A 19,819-nucleotide genomic window follows, 5' to 3' on the forward strand; every position below is an offset into this window, starting at 1 on the left:
TTAAAAAGTGGGCAAAGGACATAAACACTTCTCAAAAGAATACATAAAAACAGCCAACAAACATATGAAAAAATGTTTAACATCACTGATCATCGGAGAAATGCAAATCAAAACCAAAATGAGATACCATCTCACGCCAGTGAGAATAGCTATTATTAAAAAGTCGAAAAATAATATGCTGGTGAGGCTGCAGAGAAAAGGTAATTCTTATAAACTGCTGGTGGGAATGTAAATTAGCTCAGCCACTGTGGACAGCAGTTTGGAGAGTTCTCAAAGAACTTAAAAACAGAACTACCATCCAACCAGCAATCCCATTTCCTAAAGGAAAATAAATCTACAAACAAGACACATGAACTCCTATGTTCATGACAGCACTATGTACAATAGCAAAGACATGGAATCAACCAAGATGTCCATCAAAGAAAACGTGGTATATATACATCATGGAATACTATGTAGCCATAAAAAAATAAAATCATGTCCTTGGCAGCAACATGGATGCAGCTGGAGGCCATTATCCTAAGTGAATTAACTTAGGAACAGAAAATTAAGTACTGCATGTCCTCACTTATAAGTGGGAGTGAAACATTACATACACATGGACACAAAGATGGCAGCAATAGACACCGGGGATTACTAGAGGAAGGAGAGAGGGAGGAGGGAGGCAAGAGTTGAAAAAGTTAACTATTGGGTACTATGCTCAGTACCTAGGTGACAGGATCATCCATAACCCAAACCTTAGCATCACACAATATACTCATGTAACAAATCTTGTGGCACATGTACCCCCTGAATCTAAAATAAAAGTTGAAATGATTTTTAAAAATACAAAGATGTACGTACTAAATGCATCACTCTTTACTATTAGCAATACTGTAAAAAAAATAGAATCTACAAAAGTAATCTGGCAGTCTCATTCATTCATTCAACAAACCATTATTGAAAACCCACTGCCTAAAATTACCCAGCACTTTGGAGGCCAAGGTGGGAGGATCACTTGAGAACAGGAGTTCTAGACAAGCCTGGGCAATATAGCGAGACCCTGTCTCTACAAAATGAAAAAATAAGTAGGGCTTGGTGGCATTTGCCTGTAATCTCAGGTACTTAGGAGGCTGAGGTGGGAGGAGCACTTGAGCCCAGGAGTTTGAGGCTACAGTGAGCTATGATCATGCCACTGTACTACAGTCTGGGTGACAGAGTGAGCTCCTGTTTCAAAAAAAAGAAAAAAATGATTTTAAATAGGCAAACTTTTGCTGTTAAAAAGAATCAAGGGGCCGGGCGTGGTGGCTCATGCTTGTAATCCCAGCACTTTGGAAGGCCGAGGCGGGTGGATCATGAGGTCAGGGGCTCAAGACCATCCTGGCTAACACGGTGAAACCCTGTCTCCACTAAAAATACAAAAAATTAGCCAGGTGTGGTGGCACGCACCTGTAGTCCCAGCTACTCGGGAGGCTGAGGCAGCAGAATGGCTTGAACCTGGGAAGTGGAGTTTGCAGTAAGCTGAGATTGCGCCACTGCACTCCAGCCTGGGCAACAGAGCAAGACTCCATCTCAAAAAAAAAAAGAAAGAAAGAAAGAAAACCTATTGTGTAACAGGCTCTGTATTAGGCACTGGGGAACTAAAGGTAAATGATCAATATCAGCAATTCATGTTGGCTCTTTAAAGCAGATTTAAACAGATTTAATCCAAAAATTCATCTACCCACCCCCCTGTAAAACTGTATTCCAGACAGTTAAGGTACACTAAAAATATTTTATCTCATTGCTTAGAGCAATGCAGACAGTTTACTTTGCCTACACACTAGCAAACTTAAAATTATCCTAGAAACTCTTTCAAAGAGATACTGTTTCATTTCACTCCCCAAGTCCCTAGGTTCCCAAGTTGATGACTGAGGACAAAGAGATGTGCTATAAGCAGTAAGAATAAACTTACCCTTGGAGCCTTGTCCAAACAAAAGCTCTTTACCTGAGATTAAGGCAGCATTGGCAAAAGTACTCCTTTTCCCTGTAAATTAGCTGCTGACCCATTCTTATGCTCCATGGCGTAATATTTTCTTCTAAAACTTTAGAGGAAAAGGCAAAAACAGAAAGCCTTTTTGCCAACCACAAAAATTTATATACTTTAAATTGTGGGGAAAAGAAGAGCCGGTATATACTTTTAAAACCAGAGAAAAAGGAAATAAGTATCTCCCCAACGCTCAACTATAAACTTCTAACAGCTGACTAGTAAAGAAAAGCAGAAATATTGTAGTTACAGTTAAGCTGCTTTGCATCTGAGGCAACTTAAAATGATCTACTGATAAGTAGGCTAAAAGTAAGATGGTAGGGCCAAAATTTATCCTTTTAGAATTAAAACCCATTTTTAAAGTGTGTTTTAAGAAGAAAAGATGTAATCTTTAATATAGCAATAGGGTTTCATTCAACCAGAAACTCACTAAACTACGAATGAATAGATTCAAAAATCTACAAAATTAACCTGACAACAAATATGGCTGCTAAATTTTAATTTTAAAACTAATATGTTACTGCTCTGGTGTTGTTTTAAATTAAAGGATTTCTTCTGGGACTGCAAAGGAATGAACATTTAGCCTATCTCATGAAGGAAGCGGCGATTTCTTGTCTTAAAAACAGGAGGTTCGCCTACAAGATCACCTGGGACACACCTGGCCAGTGCAAGCAGGCCAGAAGGTTACTGGAGCCTGGGAATGTTTAACATCAAGAAAGGAATTACAACTCAGTAAGATCAGAAGGAACTACACAGGAAATGTGAACAGTAACCCTTTCATATCTCTGTACCCCCTCCCACTGCCTGTGATAAATGAAGTCCTGCTGCTGCCCAGTTATGTGAATATACAAGCCAAGAGCAGAGAGGGATGGAGAAAAAGGGGAAAAAAAGACATTTTATATATATATACACAGAGCACAGCATAAATTTATAACGGCATGATAAAATCATGCTGCTCCGCAAAACAGCCTCTAGCCTAATTGCTACATATGTACTATATCACTGCCTTACCCAACAGTGCCCTAAGTAAAAATTCCAAAGACACTTGAAGGATCAGGCAGCGGTAGGTTGATGGGATAGTTGGCAAACTCATCCTAAGTAGGGAAACGTGGCTCCTATAAAGCTGACCAAACAGGTCTCTACCCTGGCTTATGTTTAAACATCTTGTTCCTAGTCAGTCTGTAGGGAAAGCATTCTTTCCACAATAACACACAATCAAATCAGAAATTCCTACTCCCATCCTTTATCTACTCTATGTAAAAGTTTCTTCAATATTCTAAGCCAGAAGCTTAGAGAATTTAACTGAATGTAAACTTTTTTTTTTTTTTTTTTGAGACGGAGTTTCGCTCTTGTTGCCCAGGCTGGAGTGCAATGGCGCGATCTCGGCTCACCACAACCTCCACCTCCCGGGTTCAAGCGATTCTCCTGTCTCAGCCTCCTGAGAAGCTGGGATTACAAACATGCACCACCACACCTGGCTAATTTTGTATTTTTAGTAGAGACGGGGTTTCTCCATGTTGGTCTGGCTAGCTCAAACTCCCGACCTCAGGTTATCCGCCCGCCTAGCCCTCCCGAAGTGCTGGGATTACAGGCGTGAGCCACCGTGCCCGGCCTCTGATTGTAAACTTTATTATAGCCTAGCTATAGTGAAGGCAAGGTAAAATATTTCTAGCTGGTACTTGGAAAAGCAGATGTGACCATACAGATCTTAGATACCTTTAGAGACCCGTGGTTGGGATCTGAAGAAAACAAGACACTTAACACAACTGCCTCTGGATAAAGGGGAAATGCTCAGTTTCCACAAACCAGTGAGTATGAGAGCTATTAATTTTAAAAATACACACAGTCCTCAGATGGTGAGGGCATGGGTTAGGGTAACAAAAATACAATGGAGAAAAAAGTGGCATTTCCAATGTGACACATTTAAAATATGGAATGGAATTTCATGGGTCACTTTGAAATAAGATTTTTTTTTCATTGGTATAACTTCAGGCTAGAGATGGTTTGCCACAGAGTAAGTCAAAAAAAAATAAAAGAATGTGGAGATGACGATGAAAATGACAACTGCCAATAAAAGTCAAAAGGATAGATTTTGAGAACTCTCCAGAAGAGGGAACAAAAAAATCAAAAGATTTTTTCCCTTGGCAAAGTGCCCCCTCCAAAGCACACATAGTCTGCTTCAAGCAACAGCCTATACCCACAGTGTTTTCATATACTAAATGGCATATCACTATATAACAGTAAATGAGATTAAACTGTAGACTTCCTAGTTGCCTTAAACAACTGATGTTTAATTTCTTGAACACTGAATAACAAATATGCAGTCTCATGACACTGTAAGAAGCTAAAGGTGCTCATTCTTTCCATGAATTCTAAATTGCTATAATACTTATATTAGGAAAACAGAACAGTGGGAAGGAAAATTTTAAACAAACCCAGAATAAACCACACTTTTGATTGGGTTTCCAGCAAGAATCAGTTCCCCATTAGAATGTGGACCCCGAAGTATACCAAATGCAAGCTCAGTGGAGCTCAGTCTCCTCAGCTGAAAATGAGAGCTTACTCTGGAAATGAGCACTTCTTAACATTTTTAACCCATGTTCCATCCTATTAAACATAAAAACCTCATACTCCCATTGAATGTTATTTGTGACTTCAAAGCTATTATAACCAAAACCAAAACCAAACCAAAGCAAGGTAAGTTTTTATTGTTTTTTTTTTTCAGTGTCTCATCATAACCATTTACAAATTCATTTATTTATAAATACTTGCATAAATGGACAGATATTAATAATTAATGCTTTTTTAAATCTTGAAGACAAAAAAGATTTTAAAAAGCCTATGAAGACTAATGATGACAATGAAATGATATTTACTGAGACCTTTGGCAAATGATATTTACTGGGACCTTCTTCTCTCCTCCAGAGTTACTATTAATATAAATGATCCTTTCTTTACTAGCATTCAGCCAGAAGAAATGCTGGCTGATACACACACACACACACACACACACACACACACACACATATACACACACACACATATATTAGGCCTTCAATATTTGTTAAATGTTAAAAGAGGTGATAGGTCCTCTTTCACTATTCTGAAAATAACAGAACCCTAATATAGTAACCTTTCTCAAGTAATAAAGGATAGAAGCAAGTAGGTTAAGTCTTTGGTATAGAGGTGAACTGTAGAAGATTTTGACAACAGTTATGTTAATGAAAACAGTAAGAACACCACCTAATACTAGCACATTTATAAAACACTTAGCAATGTCTAACGTACTTTATGTAATTTCGACCCTACAGCTGTATGAAGTGAATATTATTATTTGATTAAAACAGTGTCATGAACCTGTTCAAAGTCACACAGCTAGTTAAGCAGCAGAGCTCAGACTTAAAACTCTCCGAGAGCTATCCCATTCACTAACAGCTCTTTATTTTGTCATGAAATGTGGAAAATATCCTCATCCAAACTCCAAAATCAGCATATACATAAGCACAACCTTTTTTTCTCTCAACCTACCCAATACCCCTTTCTACCAATTCCCATAAAAATTCTTGGAGTTCCTATTGCAGCGTCTTTATCTCTTCATACTGGTATGACCAAGGGCACAATGGAAGACTTCTTTCAAAAGGGAACCACCTTCAATCTAAGTCTTGTCTCCTATAACTGTCCCCAAAATGGACATCATCACAGGCATAGGCTTTTCAAACCATTAACTAGTGAGGAAATGTCTGGGGTTGTCTGTTCCTCATTTAAAATCAGTCAAATAGGACACATACTACCACTTCATTCCTAAAAGTTGAGCAAGAATCATCCTCATATCTCCAGCTTTCTGGTTTAGCAAGCAGACACCCGACTCTGGGGACTTGGTAAAGGCCAACTGCACAAGAATAAAAAGTGTAACAGAACTGGCAGTTACAGTCTTAGCAATTTTAAAAAATCATTCCAAATGTTTTGGTAGAAATCTTATTAAAGAATGCTAAACTACTGGCATTAGTAATTTACTGTAAATGAAAGGTATACTAAAGGTAGAATTTTATTCATATAAAATAAACTATTTTACTTCTGAAGGTTATTATGAAGATAAGGCTAAATTATATGAAAAATGCTAAGCATCCCGCCTAGCCCATAGTAACTACACGGTGTCAGCTGCTATTAGTAATATTGCAGAAGTATTAAAAATAAAACATAACAATGGAAGGCCATATTTAAAATGAACCAGCAATCAACATTCTGTGTTTAAACATCAACAAAAAACATATCCATCTGTGGTATGTATACATATATATGCATAAAAATATTTAGAAGACAATTTGGACGAATAAATAGCAAAATGATGATCTCTGGGGAGACAGAAGGGTGGTAGTCAAATGGAACTTTAGCCTGACATAAATAAATGCTTTTTGTTTTTTAACAAAGTATTCATGAATTTCCTCTGTAAATAATTTTATTTTAAAAAGAAAAATCATAGTTTCTTCAATTCCATAGTTGATTTCAGTATTACATGAAAAAAAGTTTACTTTTTTTATAGTTAACGTGTTCAAATTTCTAAAACCTCATTTTCTTTATTTAGTAATACTATTCAAGGCTTATGTTACAAACTGCTTTAATCTTCTTTATGATATTCCTAATTGCTATATTAAAAATATCTGCCTATGCCACCCCCCAACAATTTTATTAGGTTTTAAAACCACTCGGTGTATTTAATCAAGGTGCAAAGAGGCTTTCAAAGTCTCGGAAGCCATAAATCAAAACAGTTTCACATAAAAAGATTACCTTTTCCCCTTAAATTTTGTATGTGTTTACATTTAATAAACTACACACAGAAAGTAGAACCCTTGATTCTATTTTTTTTTTTTTTTTTTTTTTTCTGAGATGGAGTCTTGCTCTGTCACCCAGGCTGGAGTGCAGTGGCACAATCTTGGCTCACTGCAAGCTCTGCCTCCCAGGTTCACGCCATTGTCCTGCTTCAGTCTCCCGAGTAGCTGGGACTACAGGTGCCCACCACCACGCCTGGCTAATTTTTTGTATTTTTAGTAGATACGGGGTTTCACCTTGTTAGCCAGGATGGTCTCAATCTCCTTACCTCGTGATCCACGTGCCTCGGCCTCCCAAAGTGCTGGGATTACAAGCATGAGCCACCACGCCCAGCCCCTTGATTCCTTTTAAGACCAAAAGTTTACCTATTTGAAATCATTATAACAATTTAAAATGTCTTAAGGAGTGCTATAATTTAAAAACCTCTGCTTCTGTGCTCTTGCTAATTTCTAATTCTTATTTGTACCATTTGTGACAGTTTTTATATTTTTCACTTTTCTTCTAGTTCACAGCCATAACTTTGACTTTTGCAACGTATTCTTTTTCCTTCAGATCATCTAGATTTTAGCCAATAAAGTGTGTATGAACTATGTCACAAAAGCTCTTATTAACTCCCTAAAAACAGCAAATAGTGGGCCTTTTGTGGCTCAGGCATGGAGGTAAGCCACATGTACCATGGGCCAGACTCAGCCTGGGCCCCTTCAATTTACAAATCCAGCTTAAAATAAATTACAGGCCTCTACTGTTGTCCAAAAAGACCAACACTTCAATGATGACAGAGAGAAAGCAGCCTCGTACTTGAATAGGAGGACACTGGGCTGAATAGGAAATCCCTACCTCAAAGAGCCATGGGATTCAATGATTATGGGAGGCCATGCAATCTCTTTTTAATAGATTTAAAGTTCAAGAAAGACTTTTACTGTAACTTAATAGGGAACAATGTTTGATCAAAAGGTGTCTCTCTTTAATTTCAAATTTAAAATTCTAGATATAATTTGTAGCTAGTAGAGGGCAATTCAATCATCATCATCATCATCATCAGCTGAATACAGAAAGCACATGTATCAACAATTTTTTTTCCTTCCAGATGCTCAGCTATGGACTCATTAATATAAAGCAGCTATACCTACAAAAACATACAATAATGTTTCCTCCAGTAGTTAACGCTGTAGTTCTAGAAGACTTAAAGACTGTAGAAATCTGAAAGTATAGGCACCTTGAGGCTGCCTCACTCTAATCTCAGAACACAGTCAATCCCACACATTCTATTATTCTCCCCTGTATGCCCTCATGTACCTGGCACTCTAGTTACCTATATATTCATATCCCTCAGGACTATAAATGCCTTGAGAACAGAGACTCAATCTCCTCTGCCTTACTTTGTAAGTCCTGCTGCCTTGCATAGAGTAGATACTCCACAAAAACTGAATGAAACATAATAAATATTAGCCATTTATATGTTGGCCTCACCCAAGTTCCTGAGGGCAGACTTTACTGAATGTTGATCTCTGCATCCCTACCAGAGCCTACCATACAGTGGCACTTAAAAGCCTATCACATATATTTTTAAATTCAAGTTTCTAATTTATTTTGAATTTTATTTGCATTTATTCAATTCATGATACGTGTCTACTAAAACAAAACACATTTCTGAAATGAAACAACTCTCTCCCACCCCCGGAAGCTCTTGATAGAGAGGGAAATAAAACTTTTCAACTAATTTTTAGTCCTCAATGTGATGACTACGGAGAAGAAAAGCAACCAAAGCCCACTGTCCAGTCTTTTCTGTGCTGTTCTGGTGGCTCTTCCTCCAGAATCTGGGCAGAACAAAGTCTTTCTTCAAAAAGAGTCACCCTTTGCTGCATAGATTTTATTCAGTCAGCACTCGTTCCCAGCTCTTTCACAACTGTGACATGTTCATTATTTGAGAACTCTCTCTGCCCACCCTGCGTGTGACCATGCCCAGCTCAACTTACAACAGATAGCCAGCTAGGGCAGCATCCTGTTACTGCCCTTGTGAAACACAACTTTAGTGCTAGCAGCCGTTTCACCACTCAGGAGTTCAATGAAAGATGTTCAGTGTGACCTGCAGCCTAATGGCTGATTGGTAGCACACAACAGGCCTACCTCCCAGTACCCTCAATTTTGAGACACACACATATCCCAGTGGAAAAGGTGATAACCTTCTGGGAATCTAGATAAATAGTTCTGTCAAGTTTTCTCCAGGAAAAAAATGGTGATTTAACATTCCCAGCTAGGTGCAGGTGCTCAGGCCTATAATCCCAACATTTTGGGAGGCCAAGGCAGGAGGATTGCTTCAGACCAAGAGTTTGAGATCAGCCTGTTTAAGACAGGGAGACCCCATCTCTATAAAAAAATTAGCCAAGGCTGGTGATGCGCGCCTGTAGTCCCAGCTACTCAGGGGACTGAGGTGGGAGGATCGCTTTAGCCTGGGAGTTCAAGGCTGCAGTAAGCTATCATCAAGCTATTGCACTCTAGCCTGGGTGATGGAGTAAAATCGTTTCAAGAAAACAAAAACAGAACAAGCAACAACAACAACAAACATTCCTCTGAGTCACTCTAGTACCAGATTATTTCCATGTGTTACAATAGGGGCAATCGACTGCAACATGCGTCATGTCACTTACCTAATACGAAGTCAGAACATAAACATGTGAGCCACATATGATTCCTTCTTCTAATCCTCCTGTTCAAAGCAGTAAGATAAATGGTTTATTCCTCTTGACTTTACAAAATGAAATTAAAAATAAAAATGCTATTGAGTAGAAACCTCCTTGTTCTACCCTGGTCCTCTGGTCAGACACAGAATTTTAAAGTTAGAAAGGATCTTTGAGTCAGATTCCTCATTTAATAAATCTAGTCTGAGACTCACAAAAGTTAAATGGTTTGCCACAGTTAGAAACAAGAACAGAGAACCAAAATTAGAATAAAGGTCTCCTGCCTCCTCAGCCCATGTGCTTTCCAGAATACCACACTAAATCCAGTCTCTTGCCAAGAACATCACCCTAACCTGATAATCCTGGAGAGGCTGTTCTCAGCTTTACTTCACTCCCTACCTCTTGGTAGTCTAGCTACATAATCAACCACTAAAAAAGAAAAAAAAAAATTAAAGAGAAGCCTTCCATGTCTAAAAGTAACTTAGTGACAGCATTGTTTTCTTAAAGATATAATATTACCCCTAGCAACTGCTACAGAGTTCTTCCTTCCCCACTGTTTCCAAGACAAGACTGAATGTCCTCTAAGACCCTGCTTCCCTAAATGGTCCTCAAGCATGTTCTGAAAAAAACTAGGAAAGCCCCATACAAGGTCCCTTATTATACAGAGAGAATGAAGTTGGTGCCCATTTGAGAGGAGGTCAGATGACTAGGCACATTCAAGATGGGGAAAACAGTCTTAGAGACTCGAAAGCAACAGAGGACAGCTTCTGTCACTGAACAAATACCAGTGAGAATCTAAGTGCCACGCCCTGTGTTACCTGATGCAGTAATTGACAGGGACATCTTAGGACACAAGCTTACAAGCTACTAAATAACTGGTAATTCTCCCCATAAAACCCATCACCATAAAATCCATTAATCCAATAATCCTAAACATGTTCCAGACCTTAGACTTTGCTACAGAAAATACCAAATACATAATTTGGTATCTTAATTTCAAATCTGACTATTTCTACTTCTTTTCTCCTAGTCTAATGAGCAAAGAAATAGTTTGAATGTGGGCAACAGAAAAAATGAAAACAGTATTTTTTAAAGATATAATATGAAAATAAATCAAAATAATAAGTAATAGGATATCAGAATATAATTTTGATGGTTTAAGATTCCTTTTGATAAATACTTGAAAAAGTAGAAATTAAGGTTGTGACAACTTAGGGTTTTCATATTCTTTATGCCCATATAAAAGTTAATAAAATAAATTGTGCATAAATTATTTAAAATTATAATTTAGTAACAGTCTTGAGTTAAAAATCTTAGATCATATTAAGGAAAACAGAAGCAGATAAGTAAAAACATATTAAATTTCTCATTTATCAAGAGATACCATCCTATTCTTAACTGTTAATGATAGGTGTCATATAAATTTAAAGTTAAAAAAAATTTAAAATAATCCTTAGATTTCAAAGCCTTAGATGCCCAATAAGTTAAAAATGAAAACCAAATTAAACATAAAACTTTAAATCAAAACAGCAAAAAATCCAAAACACAATGAAAACAAGGAAGAATTTCAAACAAAAAGCTGAAAAGATCAATAAAACCAATTAGAACAATTTGGAAACAAATTTAAATGCATTAAATATTTGTTAAGAGACAAAGTTCTTTTTAGGATAAAAAATAAAATCCAAGTATGTTCTACTTTTAGGAAACATATCTAAAAGTAATGACAAAGAAAGTGTAAATATAACGGGAAGCACAGATTTATGGAGAAATATAAACTAAGGTAGCAATATCAATGTCAGCTAAAACAAAACACAAGTCATAAATTAGAAAGTCATGGCTGGGTGCAGTGGCACACACCTGTAATCCCAGCACTTTGAGAGGCTAGGCCAGAAGGATCGCTTGGGGCCAGAAGTTCAAGACCAGTCTGGGCAATATAGCAAGGCCCTATCTCTACAAAAAATTAAAAGGAAAAATTAGCCAGGTGTAGTGGCACACTTATAGTACCAGCTAGCCAGGAGGATTGCCCACTTGAGCCCTAGAGATTGGAAGGTGCAATGAGCTATGATCGTGCCTCTGCATTCCAGCCTTGGTGACAAAGCAAGACCCTTTATTTAATGAAAAAAAAAAAGAAGTCATATCACTCTGATAAGAGGTATAATCCTCAATTGAGATGCTAACAGTAAATAACACATAACACATTAACATATACGCCAAAATAAAAACTTATGGAACTATAAATAATTAAAATTGATGGAAGAAATCAGTGATTTACAACTTTAAGCCTTTGAGAGATCAGACAAAAACATAATAAAGTTCAACAACATAATAGGTATTTAGGTATCTCATAAAGAAAACTTCTTTAAAAAGGTCTGTGTAACTTTACGAAAACTGGTCACAGGCTAGTCCAGAAATACAACCGTAAAAATCTAGAAAAGCAGAATGCCATATATTAACATCATTCTATTATTAATACCAAAAGCTTAAAGGTAACTTGGAAATTTGCAAAACATTCTCTCAAATAATTAATCAAAAAGGAACTCTTGGCATGTAATCATATGTATTTTAAAAACTACTTTAATTGAGAACACCATACCAATATATAGAGAATATAGCAAAGAGTATAAAGAAAAACTTAAAACTCTGAAATGCTTTCCATTTTATATTAGCGTATAAACTTTCTGCCATAACAAAGAGACTCAAAAGTAGCTCAAGTGAGAAAGAAATTCTTCTTTTTCATGCCAAAATACGGGGTGACAGGGGAAGGTGTGTTTCACAAGATCATCTGTGGACCCAGGCTGGCCCTGCCATCTTCCACGTCGTTTCCAAAGTAGTTTCCAACTAAGATGGCTACTGTAACTGGTGTAACATCCCAGCCAGCAGAAAAGGAAAAAAGAAAGTCTAGGGTAAGTGGCTTGTCTTAACGGAGGTGATCTTACACACATTACCATTAACCTCTCATTAGTCACACAGCCACATGTTGCTGTAAAAGAAGCAGAGAAGCACAGTTTCTAGATAGGGAGCCATGTGCTTAGCTAAACTCTAGGGGATCCACTCCTAAAAGAAGAAATAGATTCTGGGCCCGGCACGGTGGCTCACGCCTGTAATACCAACACTTTGGGAGGCCGAGGCTAGCGGATCGCAAGGTCAGGAGTTCGAGACTAGCCTGGCTAATATGGTGAAACCCCGTTTCTACTAAAAATACAAAAACTAGCCGGGCATGGTGGCGGGCACCTGTAGTCCCAGCTACTCAGAAGGCTGAGGCAGAGAATTGCTTGAACTTGGGAGGCCGAGGTTGCAGTGCACCGAGATCGTGCCACTACACTCCAGGCTGGGTGACAGAGCAAGACTCCGTCTCCGGAAAAAAAAAAAAAGATTCTAAGGGACATTGGTATGTTGGTATGTCTTCTAACCAGTTTTTCTAGTTAAAAAACATGAAATAAAAGTCAACTCAAGAAGTTAAGAACACGAAAGCAGAACCAAGAACCGGTTGTAATTATTTCATTTTATCTGGCTGCTTCTTAGTGTCAAGGGTACTACCAAACATCGATTCAAGAAACTGGAAATGTACACCAATTCATTCTGAGGATTCCAATACATCAAACTACAGACTAGAAAGTATATTGAGAATTCATCTACTCTCTTTCCTTATTTAAGGACTTCTAATTCATATATTTTTTATGTATATTGTATACACTGATTTATCTAAATGGATTTTTCAGGATGACTAAGTTTTAGCATTACACAAAGGTCTTCTAACATTAGACAGAAGTTAATCTTTTGCTAGTAAAATAACTTTCAAAATTTGTGTACCAGGGTTTTTTTAAGCATTGTTACTGAGATAATAGTTTGCATATAATAAAATATATAAATTTTAAGTGTACTTTTCAGTGGGTTTGGACAAATTTATATCTCCATATAATCACCACCAGAATCAAGATATAGAACACAACCATTATCCCAAAAAGTTCCCTTGTACTGCCTCCAGATCAATCACAACCCACCCTTAGCTGCATGCAACAACTTGTCCACTGTTTGTCACCATACAGTAAATTTATCTCTTCTCACACTTCTGATATACTAACCTAGAGCAGTAAATGGAATCAGTTGTGGTGTTCTGTATCTGGCTTATTTTACTCAGTATAATGTTTTTGAAGTTTATCCATATTTCTAGTGTGTATTATTTTCAAAATGGTAAATGAACATTGGCTTCAAGTCACCAGCTGCATTAGCCCCTAGCAAGAGAGTCAGCTTCTCCTTTGAAGCTTTGAAGCCAAGCATTGACTCTCCCTCTCTAGCTATGAAAGTCTTATATGATATCGTCTTCGAATATAAGGCTGTTTCATTTGCATTGAGGCCATTAAGAATTATGCTAGGGCCATGAATAATTATGCTAAATCTACACTACTCTGTAAATGGAACAACAAAGCCTGGATGACAGCATGTCTGTTTACAGTATGGTTTGCTGAATAGTTTAAGCCCACTGTTGTGAGTCACTGTTCAGAGAAAAAGATTCCTTTCAAAATATTATTGCTCAATGAAAATGCACCTAGTCACCCAACAGCTCTAATGGAGATGTACAAGGACATTAATGTTGTTTTCATGCCTGCTAACACGATATCCATCCTGCAGCTTACGGAACAAAAAGTAATTTCAGTTTTCATTCCATGCTCATGGATAGGAAGAACCAATATCACGGAAATGGCCATACTGCCCAAAGTAATTTATAGATTCAATGCTATCCCCATCAAGCTACCACTGCCTTTCTTCACAAAACTGGATAGAACTACTTTAAACTGCATATGGAACAAAAAAAGAGCCTGCATAGCCAAGACAATCCTAAGCAAAAAGAACAAAGCTGGAGGCATCATGCTACCTGACTTCAATCTATACTACAAGGCTACAGTAACTAAAACAGTATGGTACTGGTACCAAAACAGATACATAGACCAATGGAACAGAACAGAGGCCTCAGAAATAACATCACGCATCTACAACCATCTGATCTTTGACATATCTGGACTGCTTGGTCCAGAGCTGAGTTCAAGTCCTGGATATCCTTGTTAATTTTCTGTCTCATTGATCTAATATTGACGGTGGGGTGTTAAAGTCTCCCACTATTATTGTGTGGGAGTCTAAGTCTCTTTGTAGCACTCTTTAAACTGAGGAGAAATCTCTCTCTGTAACTTTTCCCCATTGATTCTAGCTATGACTTTCTGTAGCTCTAAATCCAGTCCTTCTTATTCTTGAAAGCAATCCAAATTACCAAAACTAGGAATGCTAAAGCTGTAATATTTTTATTGTGACTCTACTGATACATGTGCTAGAGAGTCTTGGATATGCACTTTTCTTCTCTCTAAATCTACCTCCACTGGTACTAGGCTAAACTGGTTGGAGTGAGGGGTGTGGGATCACGGAACCAGGAGAAGTTAGCTGATTACAAATGGACTTGGGAGTATCTAAGGAATAGCAAGAAGGCATGTGTGGCTAGAGGAGAGTGAGCAAGACAGTGAGTGACAGGAGATAAAGTCAGCAGGCCTGTTAGAACATGTGAGACAACGTTTCATCCTGTGTGTGCTGGGTAGCCACTGAAGGGTTCTGAACAGAGGAATGACAGAAACTGTTTAACATTAAAAAAAAAAAAAAACACCTTTTACTCCTATATGGAGGACTGACTGGAGAGATACAATGAGGAGATAAGGAAGGCCGGTTAGAAGACGATATTATCACCTAGGTGACTTATGACAGTGACTTACAATAGGGCAGTAAGGGTGAGGAGTGGGGTAGGAGTAATTTGGGATACATTTTGAAAGGCAGGCATATAAGCCTTACTAATGGACTGGATGTGGGATATGGAATAAAAAGTCACACACGACTTTGAGTTTTTGGCCTGGAACAACTGGGTATATCATTTACCCAGGGAGAAAAGTTCAAGATTTACATTTTAGACACACTAAGTTTGAAATGTTTATTAGACTCCAAAATGGAGATGTTGAAAAGACATAAAAATAAGTCTAGAACTCATGGGAGAGACCAAAGTAAAGAAATTGTAAATTTGGGAGAACAGATGGCATTTAAAACATGGGATCATATGAGATCGTGTGGAAAATAAATACAGAAGGCTAAGGACTGAGCCCTGAGAAATGTCAACTTTTAGAGACCATAAAGAAGAGAAGATAGCAAAGGAGATTTTGTACTTTTATGACTCTTCCTCAAAAAGAAGTTAGAATTATTTTATGTCTACAAACTATGAAGTCCATAGCCAACCATCATAATCCTCTTCAAAAACCACTTTTTAGAGTCACATGCCTACTCTATTTCTGACTCCTGACCAACTAACAATCTGAATAGCTACATTTCACCTGTCAGCTGTTCAACTACCCCATCCCTGGTCTCTGGCATGTGTTGCAGTTTCTGGATCAAAGTTTTCACAACAGCTAGGAACTTCTAGTTGTCCAACAGTTACCAGGAGGCACGTGGAGAGCATGTTCCCCAGAGCTGCCAAAAGTTCTTGGCATATGATCAACGAAGCACACAATGAATGAGTGTTCAGCAATTAATCAGGTGACAGAGAACAACTGACATGTTAGGGGACTGCAGAATGAGCCAGAGCAAAGCTAGACAAGAAACACAAGTCCTTACTCCAGGCTGCTCACCCCAGGAGAATCCACTCTAGGTCACCCAGTGTGATCAGATATTCTTACCTAGAAAAGCTGAAATAATCTGAAGTTTACTACGTGTTTATGGAAACATGACGGCATTTCCTGGGAGCTGCTTATATCATGAACAAACAGTAGGTACTGTACATAATAGGCACTTGTTCTGTCCGCCTCCCCATCTCAGAATTAGACTGGAGACAGCTGTTCTCTCTCAGCCTCATCTGTAAAGGGAATTCCAGCCTATCTCATAGGTAATTATGAAGATTATATGAGATAATGTAAGTAAAGTGCCTGGTACATAGAAAATGTTCAGGCTGGGCATGATGGCTCACACCTGTAATCCCAGCACTTTGGGAGGCCGAGGCAGGGGGATCATGAGATCAGGAGTTCGAGACCAGCCTGACCAACATGGTGAAACCATGTCTCTACTAAAAATACAAAAAAAATTAGCTGGGCTGGTGGCGTGCAGCTGTAATCCCAGCTGCTCAGGAGGCTGAGGAAGGAGAATTACTTGAACCCGGGAGGTGGAGGTTGCAGCGAGCCGAGATTGTGCCATTGCACGCCAGCATGGGTGACAGAGCGAGACTCCATCTCGAAAAAAAAAAAGTTCAATATATACTAGCTATTCTTATTTACACTTTGATGACCACAAATTACAATCAGCTGAATGGTAAGCATGTCCCTAAAAACAATACTTTTAATGCTCTTCTAGCACAGAATAATACGTTTTTCTTGTTTGCTTGTTTTGTGTGAACTATTACATGATCAATGTAATTTAAACTTGGCCTGAGAAAACCATCCTTTTCTTCTTTTTTTTTTTTATTTTTTATTTTTGAGACGGAGTCTCGCGCTGTCACCCAGGCTGGAGTACAGTGGCGCGATCTCGGCTCACTGCGAACTCCGCCTCCCGGGTTCACACCATTCTCCTGCCTCAGCCTCCTGAGTAGCTGGGACTACAGGCACCTGCCACCACGCCTGGCTAATTTTTTGTATTTTTAGTAGAGACGGGGTTTCTCCATGTTAGCCGGGATGGTCTCGATCTCCTGACCTCGTGATCCACCTGCCTCAGTCTCACAAGTGCTGAGATTATAGGCATCAGCCACCGCGCCCGGCCATCCTGTCTTTTTCTCAACTTCCCAACCAAGGTTAGCACAATCATGTTAAACAACTAAAAAATAGATTATAATTCTATTAACTATAATTCTATTAACATGAGACTGTTAACACCAATTCTGGCTAAAGAGTACCAAGCAACACAGAAATTTCCAAGCCGGACAATTATTCTGCAAGAGTTATTCAGGCATGGGTCTGTTGTTTTAAGTGTCTATATCCTTTAAGTATAATATATTTATATTTCCCTTTATGAAATTTAACTAAAATCATTAAATTTGGCAGCAGAAGCAGGAAACCATCTACAAGACCTGCATGGCTACTTTACTTTTATTAATGAAAAGTTACATAAGAGTTTCAGCAAACTACAAAGTTTCCTTCTTATAAGTCTTTTAATATTTATAGAAATTTAAAATAGTTATCATGCTAGAGTCCATTTTAGAAACTGAGAATTTCTATTATCTGACAGCAATAGATTCTGTATTATTTTAGCTCAATTACAGAAATTGATATGTAAGAGTTATGTTCATCTTTATTCGTACTTGTTAACAATACATCTACCATGTCTACTACTTGACCTAGAAGCTCAAGTAGTGTGACTGAACAAAACTACACTAACAGGGTCTCAACCCCAAACCACTGAGTCACATTATTGGACTTTTTTCTCTAAACAATACACTAAAGAAAAGAAAAAGAAGTGTACTGGGAACCATTTAAAGGGCCTGCTTGGAATAACAGAAAAAGTTACACAAAAGGACCAAAGAACACAAATGGCTTAAAGTATCAAAGAGAAAGCCTGTAACCAAGTACGAGGAGATGTCTGCAAACACCATGCCCATTGTATCAGTCCTTTCTTGCACTGTTATAAAGAACTATCTGAGACTGGGTAATTTATAAAGAAAAGAGGTTTAATTGGTTCATGGTTCCTCGAGCTGCACAGGAAGCATGGTTGGGGAGGCCTCAAGAAACTTTCAACCACGGCGGAAGGCAAAGGGGAAGCAGGTACATCTTACATGGCTGAAGAGGAATAGTGTGAAGGGGGAGGTGTTACACACTTTTAAACAACCAGATCTCATGAGAACTCACTCACTATCACAAGAACAGCAAGAAGGAAATTCGCCCTCATGATCCAATCACCTCCCATCAGGCCCCTCCTCCAACACTGGAAATTACAATTTGACATGAGATCTGGGCAGGGACACAAATCCAAAGCATATCACCAATGTTAAAAAAATAAAATTGCATACTTCCTATAAACTGAAAAATGAAACCTATAGCCATGTATTTCCTTAAATCGTTTTTATGTAATCTGGATTTTTTAAATTAATTTTTTTATTTTTTTAAACCATGGTCCAGAAAATCTACTTCTAAACTATACATTTTGAATCAATAAACTGACTTTTGTGCTTCAAGTAAACTTATTTTGAAATAATTTTAGATTTACTAGATACAAAAATAGTATAGAGTTCCTATACACCCTTCATCCAGTTGTCCATAAAGTTAAACATCTTACATAACCACAGGACATTTGTCAAAACTAAGAAATTAACATTGATTAATTTCTAATTGATTACTATCAACTATAGACTTCATTTATATTTCACCTGTTTTTCTACTGTCTTTCTTTAGCTCCTAGGTATAACCCAGGGTACCATATTGCATTTAATTATTTTTTTTAATGCTCTAAATTTTGCTACATGCCACACTTCTATGTCTTATAAACAATATCTTCATTGTAATTATTATATAAATAAGCCTAAAATTCCCTGGGAAATATGATTTGTTAGCTATTAGGGAAATGTTACATGAAGATTCATGTAAATGTGATATTTCTACAAATGTTATATTGAACAGCACTTTGGGAGGCCGAGGCGGGCGGATCACGAGGTCAGGAGATCGAGACCATCCTGGCTAACACGGTGAAACCCCGTCTCTACTAAAAATATAAAAACTTAGCCGGGCGTGGTGGCGGGCGCCTGTAGTCCCAGCTACTCGGGAGGCTGAGGCAGGAGAATGGCGTGAACCCGGGAGGCGGAGCTTGCAGTGAGCCGAGATCGCGCCACTGCACTCCAGCCTGGGCGACAGAGCGAGACTCCGTCTCAAAAAAAAAAAAAAAAAAAAAAAAAAAAATGTTATATTGAAGAGAAAAGAGTTAATTGCTGAAGTAAGATATGCCCCACTGTCTACTTTGCCAGGAACCTATGAGATCAAATTACTTAATGTTTCAGAAATCTCTCTTCAGAAAATGCTTGTCACTTACCTATATCCCAAGGCTCCTGTAGAGTCATAAGATATACCGTAAATCCTTTTAATTAATTCTGTAACAATACAAAGTATTATTATAATCATATTCAGATAATCCATTTTCATCAAATATATGTAAAAGGTGCCTTCTTTTCAAGTTTCATTTTTAATTACTGTATATTTTTATTAAGATAATAAAAGAACTAATATAAAAGAAAATAATTCCATAGTTGATTACATGTCTTTAGTTTAAAAATGAAAGCATGCAAAATTTAATAAAAGTTTTAAGATAAATAGAA

The 19,819-nt window shown here is 37.8% G+C and overlaps 1 protein-coding gene across 21 annotated transcripts in view; it reads right to left on the bottom strand.

Annotated features, from left to right (window-relative positions):
- ZNF438 (zinc finger protein 438) overlaps positions 1–19,819 on the bottom strand; it is a 186,920-nt gene that overhangs the window by 119,673 nt on the left and 47,428 nt on the right. For 6 of the 21 annotated variants that reach the window (XM_054660929.2, XM_003312511.7, XM_063781533.1 and 3 more), the window contains one exon: positions 19,537–19,594. The exons of 6 other annotated variants lie outside the window; for them this stretch is intronic. The gene's annotated coding sequence lies outside the window, so the exon portion shown is untranslated. Of the gene's footprint in view, positions 1–9,480; positions 9,558–19,536; positions 19,595–19,819 lie in introns of those variants that run through there. 9 more of the 21 variants (XM_054660930.2, XM_063781534.1, XM_063781543.1 and 6 more) reach the window with 5 other exon arrangements.

Source organism: Pan troglodytes, chromosome 8 (assembly GCF_028858775.2).
Source record: "Pan troglodytes isolate AG18354 chromosome 8, NHGRI_mPanTro3-v2.0_pri, whole genome shotgun sequence".
Lineage (NCBI taxonomy): Eukaryota > Metazoa > Chordata > Mammalia > Primates > Hominidae > Pan > Pan troglodytes.